The sequence below is a fragment of the Capsicum annuum genome, unplaced genomic scaffold (assembly GCF_002878395.1).
Source record: "Capsicum annuum cultivar UCD-10X-F1 unplaced genomic scaffold, UCD10Xv1.1 ctg3428, whole genome shotgun sequence".
Lineage (NCBI taxonomy): Eukaryota > Viridiplantae > Streptophyta > Magnoliopsida > Solanales > Solanaceae > Capsicum > Capsicum annuum.
Window position 1 is genome coordinate 48254 of NW_025841113.1, and position 11682 is coordinate 59935.

An 11682-nucleotide genomic window follows, 5' to 3' on the forward strand; every position below is an offset into this window, starting at 1 on the left:
ATTTTGGTAATCATCACGTGTGACATTCTCCAGACTTGATTTTTGGGTTGTACACCAAGATGACACTTCATCAAACACAACATCTAGATGTAACAAACTTTTTGGTTTCTGGATCCATGCACTTCCACCCTTTCCTACATGAGTCGTAACCAACGAACATACATCTCTTTGCTTTTGGGTCAAGTTTGGTGCTACTTGATTTAGGAATATGAACATAGCAAATAGAACCAAACACTCGAAAGTAACTAACATTTGGCTTTTGATCATGTAGAAATTCAAAAGGAGTCTTTTCCTTACCAGGCCAAGGAAGTAAACGATGAACAACGTGGTATGCACATTGAAATGCTTCTGCCACGAGTTCTAATTTTGCCTATCCAAACTACGTTTGCCGAACCACTCGACCTTCATGATGTTATCAAGGTCGATTGACGTTCATTTCATATTAAACAACAAACCATGAATCAAACTAACCAAAAGGGCCTTTTTATCAACTTCTCAATTCCACCCCAAACGACCAATTTTCATTCTCAAATGATTAAACCAATTCAAGCAATCCACCAATCAAGTTTTCACATCCAAATCCAATATCAACCAACACATAATGAAGATTCAAATATGTCAAACACAAAAATCATTCATAATTGCGTAAAAGTTAAAAGAAGAAGAAGAAGAAGATAGAATTGGACCTCAATATCGCTTTCAATTTATCAATCAAATGAGAAGACAAAAACCGCATCCGAAGATCACGAACGGAACCTCAGCTTGATGCAAAAATCGATGACAAAATTGATTCCAAATTGAAGCAAAAACCAATTGCGAAATCCAAAAACCAACTCGACCCATAACAGGAATCGCGAAAACAGACATGCTTGAACCCTTTTCCGATCGGGCGTAAACAGACCACGCCCGAAATCTGGAGAGCTGACCGGATTTCTCCTCACTGTTTTTCCGTTTTCTTCTCAGTTTCCAATCACAAATCAGCTGTAGCAGTGATAGCAATAGCCAGGGGGAAGATTCTCAGTGCCCCCTTTGTGGGTGAATTCTGTTGTGGGAAAAAGAGGAGACCATGTGACTTGGGGTGGGCTCTAGAGGGTTAGGTGGGTAAGGGTAGGGTGTGAGATGGGTGGGTTGGTTAGGATAGGATTAAAATAAGATAAAATCTGTTAGGAATTTTGTTAAAGGTTGTTATTTTTATATTTTTGTGAAGGGATTATCACACGGGGTAGGACACATGATAAGACAAGGGTAAAAAATGAATAACTTGGGGTTTTCGGGAGGAACAAATTAGGTGTCTATAACAACCAAATGTTCTCTTTTAATATTAAAGAATGATAACTAGCTATTCTAGTAAGCTTCGATTACAACACGTATAAATGAAGCGAGTCAACCAACGTATACATTTAAAGTTTCACTTTTTCAAATACATATCACACACTCAATCTCAAGGATACAATCAAGTAGGGAATACAAGTCAACTCACATCTTAATATGACACACAAGATAACTCAAGTCTCATTAGCAATTTTTAGCGTCGGTCACATTGCTACTAACAATCTTTTTGTAAGTAACAATTACATCCTTCTAAATCTCATAATTAGAACACCATTAGCATGTTATTAGCTTATTAAACTACACGAATTTTCAATATCAACACAAATTTATACACACATGCTAAGGGACTTATTTTTGCCCAACTAGTCATGAACTGCAGGGGACAATCTAATTCCATGTACCGTACCGGCGTGGTACCCGATCCTCCATAAATAAATATTATCAATATTCATATTCGTACCGGCATGTTACCCAATCCTCCATAAATAAGTTATATCAATATTCATATCTGTATCGGCGTGGTACCCGATCCTTGAAAAATAAATATTATCAATATTCATATTTGTACCGACACGGTACCCGATCCTCCATAAATAAATAATATCAATATTCATATCTGTACTAGTGTGACACTCAATCCCCCATAAATAAATATTATCAATATTCATATTCGTACAGGTGCGATACCAGATCCTCCATAATTAAATAATATCAATATTCATATTCGGACTGGCGTACACCCGATCCTCCATAAATAAATATTATCAATATTCATATTTGTACTTAAATTCTTAAAAATATTTGTGTACATGATTTAGACGTCGCACCCAACAGAAAAAGGGTAAATAATTGAATTTTGTATCTCTTAATAGAACCACATTTACAACATGGGATATACCTGTAGACCACCCTTTTGTCTTATTTGATAATATTTCATTATACTTTTGAGATTAAAAAAATTAATACACTAACAATGCTTGTTTATACTTTTGCAACTGTGAAGTACGAAAGAGAATCTAATCCATCAATTAATTATTTTTAAATTAAATAATCAATGTGTACCTACCATATAGTGACGGAGGAGAGATTTTCACTAAAAGAATTCATGTTACAACCTTAGGAGAACCACATCCCAAAAGCTAGCTATTAAGGCGGGAGAGCCAAAGACTATAAAAATACCCCACCAATACTTTGTAGTACCGATGTGGAACTTGCAATGGATCAAAAGAAACCACCACGCTTCGCATTCATTGTCCTCGACGGCTCCACTCTGGGTAGCTTTCACACTCTACTTATGTAGGTATCTCTTTCCCAGGAAGCCCTTTTCGAGTCAGGTGCCCAGGTGCCTCGATGGCTGTGCGCTAAATATTGATAGCCCCGACTGAACACTGCCATACTGACGTCACCAATACTTTGTAGTACAGATGTGGGATTTTGCAATAGATCAAAAGAAACCACCACGCTTCGCATCCGTCGTCCTAGATGGCTCCACTCTAGGTAGCTTTCACATTCTACTTATGTAGGTATCTCTTTTTCAGGTAGCCCTTTTCGAGTCAGGTGCCCAGGTGCTTCGATGGTTGTGCACTAAACATTGCTAGCCCCGACTAAAAACTGCCATACTGACGTCACTAGCCCAGGCACGGTGGGCCGAACACTGCCATACTCATGTCACCATCCCAGGCACGGTGGTGCGAACAGTGGCGCAGCCAGAATTTTTACTGAGAGAGTTTAGAAGTTAATATACGGACTAGTCAAAAGGGGTTCAACATCTACTATATATACATAAAAATATTCTTGACCATGTAAAAATAGTATAATTTTCCGATGAAGGGGGTTCGGATGAACCCCCTAAAATGTATGTAGATCCGCCATTGGGCACGAACGGTGAGGGGTGACTCTGATACCACTGTTACAACCTTAGGAGAACCACACCCCAAAATCTAGCTATTTTTCGGGAATAATGTAGTTTTGATGATTGACAATCTGACAACGTGTTATGAAATATGTCAGTCAACCTGGTTCACAGACACACTGTCTCATGTAGCTGAAACTTATAGCAAAATCATCGATGATTAAAGAAAAAGGAGGAAGAAATCAAGAACCAGATGAGTTGTTAATTCTGATAAACTCAAGGAAATAAATATGTACAAATTTGAAGAAGTTTAATTTGATTCAAATAATTGATGATAAGGAAAAACAAGTTGAGTTGAAAAAGGAGTCCTATGGAAAGAAGGAGTTTTACTTCTGAGCATATCCTAAAGAGTCCTATGTGCAGAAAGCATGATCAATAAAGTTTTTGATGACTGACACATGAATGGAACATGTTACTTGACCTGGTCCAAGCATAGGAAAGCAGGTTTCAGGTTTTACTGATAGATGCAGACAAAGATTGCTGAAAGTCAGGAACGAATGAGTAAGCTTAATTCTGATATACTCAAGCTACTGATCACTTGAGAAATTGAAGAAGTTGTGGTTGAGTAAAATACTTGAAGATAAGTTGATTTAAAGAGTTGAAGTTTGATTGCAACACTAAGGAGACAGGAGTTGGAATTGAAGAAGGAGTTTCACTTGAAGTAGAACTCTATGTAATGAGAGTTTTGATTAAAGGAGGAGTTTAAAATAAAGAATGACTCTTTGGAGAGGCATTCTTAAATAGAAGATGCATCATATTGAGTAATTCATGCACTTACAAAGAAGAAAAGCACAATCGACAGATTGGCTTCATGAAGTGCTACTCAATCACTGAAGAAACACATTGAAGATCCTGGTCCTAAGTATAGAATCCAGCTAAGAGTTTTAGGTTTGATTTTTAGAGTTGTTCATTATGTTTGGGCTATTGATGTAATATTAGTTTCAGTATGTTATAAACTGAATTATAAGATAGTCTTCGAGTTGTGAAAAACTCAGAGACTTTGGGAACGCATACCTTGAGAGGTGTGTGTATGGTTAGGAATTAGAGTTTATAATTCCTAGTTGTTGAGTCAAAGGAATTAGAGTTTATAATTCCTAGTTGTTGAGTTATAGGGATTAGAGTTTATAATTCCTATTTGTTGGTTACAAGAGTTTTGTAATCAGTCGTTGCTGAGGCTCAGAGTTATTTAGTGAAGTTGGGGTTAAATCCTGTAGAGGTGCAGGTCGTGGTTTTTTTACACCTTTTGAGCCGGGTGTTTTCCACGTAAAAATTATTGTGTTCTTTACTTTCTGTTTTACTGTTTCCTTAAAACACGTCAGTGGAACACATCAGACAACCCGTTCAATCGATAAGCAACAGTTAGGCGAAAATAAGATAATCAGTAGGGGACGAACTCTAACATGAAAATTTACACACAAAAATATTAAGCTAAATAAGATGAAAGTTTTATCTTTAAGAATAAATATTTAAAGCTTGAAAACAAATATATATAAACCAAAAAAGAAGCGAAATAAGATAGGGGTATTTTAGTAATCAAATACTTTATTCTTAGAAATTATACCGTGCATATTAATTTGAAAGCAACAAACCAAACAATCAATAAAAAACACTCCCAGCATAGCTAATCCCATTGTAACTTATCCCATCATAAGTAATCCCAGCATAACTACATTCCCAACCAAACGACACCTAACACTATTATATCAAATGATAAGAAATATAAACAAAATACTTTGTCTGAACGGTCAGAAATACTAAAAGAAACCTCAAAATACTAACAATCTGATGACTAGTCTGACAAACCTCTACTAGTCCAAACTAGAGAGCCATTGGGACAGGTCCCCCAACTGACTCATATTCAATAGATAAGAAATGAACCACTACGGTATAACTGAATGTCTAGAAACAAATGGTACCCAGATCATGAGGACTCACCACTGCTGATCTGTGGATAGGTGTGCTCGGAAGATCACTAATGGGGCAGAGAAAAATAGGGCACACAGACATGTTTGTGGGTTAGTACTTTGGGAATGTACTGAGCATATGGGGGGGGGGGGAGAGATGTGCAATTAAAATAATAAATATCATTAGTCTTTATAGAAAACATACATACCATTTACATATCTTGAATGAAATCCTCATAAATCAAAAAGGGAATAGATATGTGACATAAATCTCGGGAATCATCATACCTTTTTTTAAAATCTAAAAACATCATGACACTTGAAAATCTTAGAATCATAGCTTTCAAAACACTTATACTTTGAAAAATCAAACCTTTGGTCTTAGAGAGAATAGAGCACTTAGGGACTTTAAAACTTTATAACTTTAAGACTTGGAATTCTTTGAAACTTTATACCCACGTTGGGGAGAGCTATTCTACCCTTGCCATCGGATAGAACCTTAACTTTTAGTGATCACTATCTTAACCCACTTGGGGTATATCAAGAACCTACGGGGGCACGTAGTTCTGGGGCATGAGACGTCGGAATCAAGCCTACTCGGTGCTAAATACTACTACCTTACTTAGCTCAGAACTTAAGAAAAATCTACCTTAAAACATTTCAACACTATGAGATGGGAGCCAAAATGCATCCCTTTTACTTCAAACTCAAGAAGATGGATTTCTTTCTTATCTCAGGATCAAAACTCACTTTCTTTTCTTGAAATCTTGATAGGTTTAACATGAGTAACATTTACAACTCAATAACATGGAAATTCAAGTACACTTCTTGAAATACTATAAAGAATACCACTAGTTCATCTTCAAAGAGTCATCATTTCGCAACAAAGTTCTCTTTTTGACAATAATCTTGGGAATTCTTGAAAACATGATACCAATGTAGAAATATGCAATTTATAACATGAACCTGTAACTTGGACCATAACTAAACAAGATATTCGTGAAATTCAAAACTTAACTAGGTCATAATTCCATAAACTTGAAATATAGCAATTTAAGCATAACTCAACTTGAAAATACGAAAAACTTTAAGAAAATCTAAAAATCTTGGGCACAAGAATGAAAGGGTGTTCTTGTTCATAACCCACATACCTTAAACTTGGAGCTTTGGATGAACTACTAAAATTTTGGAATGCTATTCACGAACTATTGGGTGCCTCTTGTAGCCCTCTGAATGGGGAATTCAAATATGGAAGAATTATCGAATTCTCACGGCTGAATCTTTAGATATTTGGGTTTTTATGTTGAAGCCCTAATGAATGTTCTTGGTGATTTTGAGAGAATATGAGCTTATTTTGGTGTCTTAAGGATTTAATCCCGTGTTAGAGAGGATAGAGGGGCGGAAATTATCACATTTACCCTTAATAAGACGGAATAGGAAGCTGAAAATTGGCCGGGCGCAATAGCCAAGGTGTCGCCCTACCTAGTCCGCGGGTCTAAGCAAGGGGTCACCTTGCTTAGTCTACCGGACTTGCAAGGCATCGCCCCGCTTAGTGTAGGGCGATTCCCTGGGCGATGCTGGCCTAGTGCCCTGAGGTACTATTTCTGCAACCCAAACAAGCCCTTAAGCTTGTCTAAAAATTCCGAAACTCACCTGAGATGTACTACGACCTTGCCCCATTGCAACGCAATAAAAAAATCAAGAAATGGACGTTGGGAAGGTCGTGAAATAATTCATCAAAGATTGAAGGTTCAAAACTATACTAAGTGTTGGAACACTTAGTAAAAATTCTAAGTGTTATGCTCTTCTTGACCTAGCTTCGAGGTTTTAGCGACAAAGAAACTTTACGGGGTCTTACAATATCTCCCCCTTGGAAACATTCATCCTTGAATATTGCTCGATATTTTAAGTTCATAGAGAAAAGGAAGGGTACACAGCTGAAACACTTAGCTAAACTGACTTTACTTCATGCTAACTTTTCGGAAACTCCAAGGAATGCTTAACTCATAAGAGAAATAACTGTACAGCTCGAACATGATAAAAATGGAACTAAATTAAGAGAGAATGATACCTTCGGCTTGATTTGAACTTGTGTAGAAGATGTGCGGGTACTTGGATCGCATATCAGCCTCAGCTTGCCAAGTAGCGCCCTCAATAGACTGGTTCCGCCCCAACAGTTTGACCAAGGGAACTTCTTTGTTTCTTAATCTCTGGACTTGATGATATAGAATCTCAACAGGAACCTCATCAAAGAAAGACTATCTTGAATATCAGGGATTTTCAAAGGATTATTAACAATAGAATAACCAATGTGCTTCCTAAGCATGGAAACATGGAAGACTAGATGAACAGCTGACAACTTTGCAGGCAACTCAACTTCATAGGCTACTCTCCGAACATGATTCAGGATCCTATAAGGACCAACATAATGGGGACTAAGCTCCCCTTTTTTCCTAAATCTCTTCACCCTTTCATAGGTAAAATTTTTAGGTACACCTAATCATCAACTTCGAACTCCAAATCTCTACGTCTCACATCAGCATATGACTTTTGCCGACTCTGAGCTATCTTCAACCTTTGTCTAATAAACTTCACATTCTCCATCGACTCAAACACTGCGTCAGGTCCAGCTAAAGTAGCTTCACTCACCTCGAACCAACCTAGGGGTGATCTACGCCTTCTACCATACAAATCCTCAAACGGTGACATCTGGATGCTTGCATGATAACTATTGTTATATGCAAACTCAATCAGTGGCAAGTTCTTATCCCAACTGCCCTTGAAATCGAGAGCACACTCTCTCAACATATCATCCAAAGTTTGGATGGGCCTCTCGGCCTGACCATTATTCTGCGGGTGAAAAATGAAACTCAGATGAACTTGGGTTCCCAGACCCTTCTGAAATGCCTTCCAGAACTGAGAAGTGAACTGAGTACCCCTATCCAAAATGATAGATAAGGGGAATCCATGCATCCTGACTAGTTCTCGAATATACAATCTAGAATAGTCCTCAGCTGAATAGGATGTATGCACGAGCAAAAAATGCGCTGACTTAGTCAGCCTATCAACAACAACCCAGATAGAGTCATGATGGCGTTGGGAAAGAGGTAAACCATTCATAAAATACATATTCACCTCTTCCCACTTCTAGGTTGGAATACTAAACTCTTGCGTCACACCACCAGGCCTTTGGTGCTCAACCTTAACCTGTTGATATGTCGCACACTTCGCCACAAACTTGGCTACATCATTCTTCATGTCACACCACCAATAGATTTCTTACAAGTCACGGTACATCTTGGTAGTGCCGGGATAAATAGAATACCGCATACCATGTGCTTCAGCCATAATTCTCTGCCTCAGATTTTCATCATCAGGAACACATAATCTTCCCTGTAATCTCAACACACCATCTCCCCCTTGGGAGAAAACATCTACCTTTTGGTCCTTGACTGACCCCTTCAGTCTGACCAAACTAGTATCTAAGTCTTGCTTCTCCTTCCCTTCCAATACTAAAGAGTATTCAGAACTACTCTGTACTAACATACTCCCCTCAGCGGAATCAAGCAACCTAACAGCCAACCTAGCCAAACGGTGCACATCACGAGCTAACTCCTTTTTACCTTCTTCCACATACGAAACACTACCCATGGACACCCTGCTAAGGGCATCTACCACTACATTGGCCGTGCTCGGATGATATAACACACTTATGTCATAGTCTTTTAACAATTCTAACCACCTCCTGTGCCTAAGATTCAACTCTTTCTGGGTCCATACATACTGTAGGATTTTGTGATTAGTGAAAATATCGACATGCACACCATACAAGTAATGTCTCTAGATTTTCAAAGCAAACACTATAGCATCCAACCCAAAGTCATGGGTTGGGTAATTCTTCTCATGAGGTTTCAACTACCTAGAAGCATAGGCTATAAATTTACCCCTTTTCATCAACACATAACCCAAACCAACTCTCAAAGAATCATAATATACTACAAAATCATCTACACCATCAAGCAAAGTCAACACCGGGGATGAAGTGAGTCGAGTCTTTAACTCCTGAAAACTCTTCTCACAGGAATCTGACCAGAGGAACTTGACTTCCTGTTGGGTCAATCGGTTCATAGGAGAGGCGATAGAAGAGAACCCTTTAATGAAACAACGATAATAGCCAGCTAGACCCAAGAAACTCCTACTATCAGATAGAGAGATAGGTCTAGGCTAATTTCTCTCAGTTTTTATCTTTTGGGGATCCACTCTAATACTTTCAGCTGAGATAATATGACCCAGAAATGCTACAGACCTTAGCCAAAACTCACACTTACTGATTTGGTGAACAACTTATGATCTCTAAGAGTTTGCAAAATTATTCTAAGATGGTCTACATGGTCACCCTCACTTCGAGAATACATAAGGATGTCGTCGATAAACACAATGACGAACATATCAAGATATTGATTGAACACCCAATTCATGAGGACCATGAAAGTTGCTGGGGTGTTAGTTAGCACAAAAGACATAACAAGAAACTCAAAATGACTATATCAAGTTCGAAAGGTTGTTTTTGGGATATCACACTCCCTTACTTTGAGTTGGTGATAGCCGAATCTAAGGTCTATCTTGGAAAAATAACTTGCACCTTGAAACTGGTTAAATAAATCATATATTCTCAAAAGGGGATACTTATTTTTAACAGTGGCTTTATTAAGATGACGATAGTCAATGCACATACACAAAGAACCATCCTTCTTTTGCACGAACAAGACAGGTGCGCCCCAAGGAGATACTCTGGGCCTTATGAAACCTTTGTCTAGGAGATCTTTGAGTTGTTCTTTCAACTTCTTAAGCTCTGCGGGTTCCATATGGTAAGGAAAAATGGAAATGGGCTGAGTGTCGAGAAGAAGATCGATCCCAAATTCTATCTCTCTTTCGGGAGGTACCCCTGGGAGATCTTCTAGAAAGATATCAGGAAACTCATTGATAGTGCTAACAGACTAAATAATTGGGGTCTCAGACTTAGTGTCCTTAAATCTAACTAAGTGATAAATACAACCTTTGGATATAAGTTTTCTAGCTTTGAGATAAGAAATAAAATGACTCTTGGGAGGTACTGAACTCTCTGTCCACTCGAAAACTGGTTCATCAGGAAACTAAAACTTGACTACACAAGTACGAAAATCTATAGATGCATGGCACGAGTGAAGCCAGTATATACCTAGAATAACATCAAAATCAACCATCTCTAACTCTATCAGGTCAACAAGCATGACTCTATGAAAGATCGTAACATGATAATTCTTGTATACTTGCTTAGTAGCAATAGAGTCCCCTACTGGAGTAGAAACTAAAATAGGTTCAGAAATACTTTTGGGACTCTTCTCAAAATTCACAGCAACAAGTGGGGTCATATAAGAAAAACTTGACCTGGGGTCCAATAACACATAAACATCAAAGTAAAATATATGGAGCATACCAATAACAACGTCGGGAGAATCCTCCTGCTCATGACGGGAACTTAGGGCATGGAATCTATTTTGGTGCTAACCGCCATCATTGCTAGAAGAAGCGCCCTGAGGAGGAGCTGGACGGGCTACGGAAGCTGGTGCACTAGTGGATTGAGTATGGGGTTGGGTATATTTGCTTCCCTATCTAGCATGAGGACACTCTCTAAGAATGTGGCCTATCTTGCCTCAACCAAAACAAGTACTCACCCGGATGGGTCCTGCCATACTTGGCTCAAGGAGGGAAGTTTGGCCTGCTACTCACACTCTGCTGAGGCTTGGACATATAAGTCCTATTTCCTTACTCTAGCCTACCTCTAGGCGCTGGGGCACTAGTGGGTGAAGGTGATGGAATGGAAGAAAGACTCTGGAACTGAGGACGATTCCTTCTCTAAGATTTAGCCTGACTATACTCATGCTTCTCAGATCTGGCCCTCTTGTTACCTCTCGCTCTATCTCTTTCCCTAATCTTATCCTTCTGTATTTGTTGTGCATAGATCAATAGTCTAGAAAAATCCATCTCCTTGGTAAACATAGGATTCCTACACTCTTTCAGTACCAGGCCATACACACCTATCATAAACTTTCTCATACTAGTTTGGGCGTTGAAGATCAAGTCGGGCGCATATTTGGATAACTGGTTGAACTTTAAACAGTACTCCCTAACAGTAATGGAGCCCTGCCTAAAGTTCATAAACTCTTTAATATTCACCTCCCTAAATTCTAAAGGAAAAAACCTATCCAAGAATGCATCTTGGAAGCATCATCCTCCCCTCTACCCTTCCTCCAAGAAACAATATGCAATGTCCTGTAAAATGCTAACTCCACATTCTCTTCTTCCAACACATGCATTACCTGCGTGATCTTACTTATCTCCCCAAGGTATAACTATTGGTTTTCTCCTACATTTGACCCATAAAACTTTGTCGGATTCATCCACATAAAGTCACGAAGTTTGGCAGCAACTAAGTCACCTCCCTATTGCTGTGGAGCTGTGGCCTGACTGGACTAGAGAGTGAAAGCTTGGGCT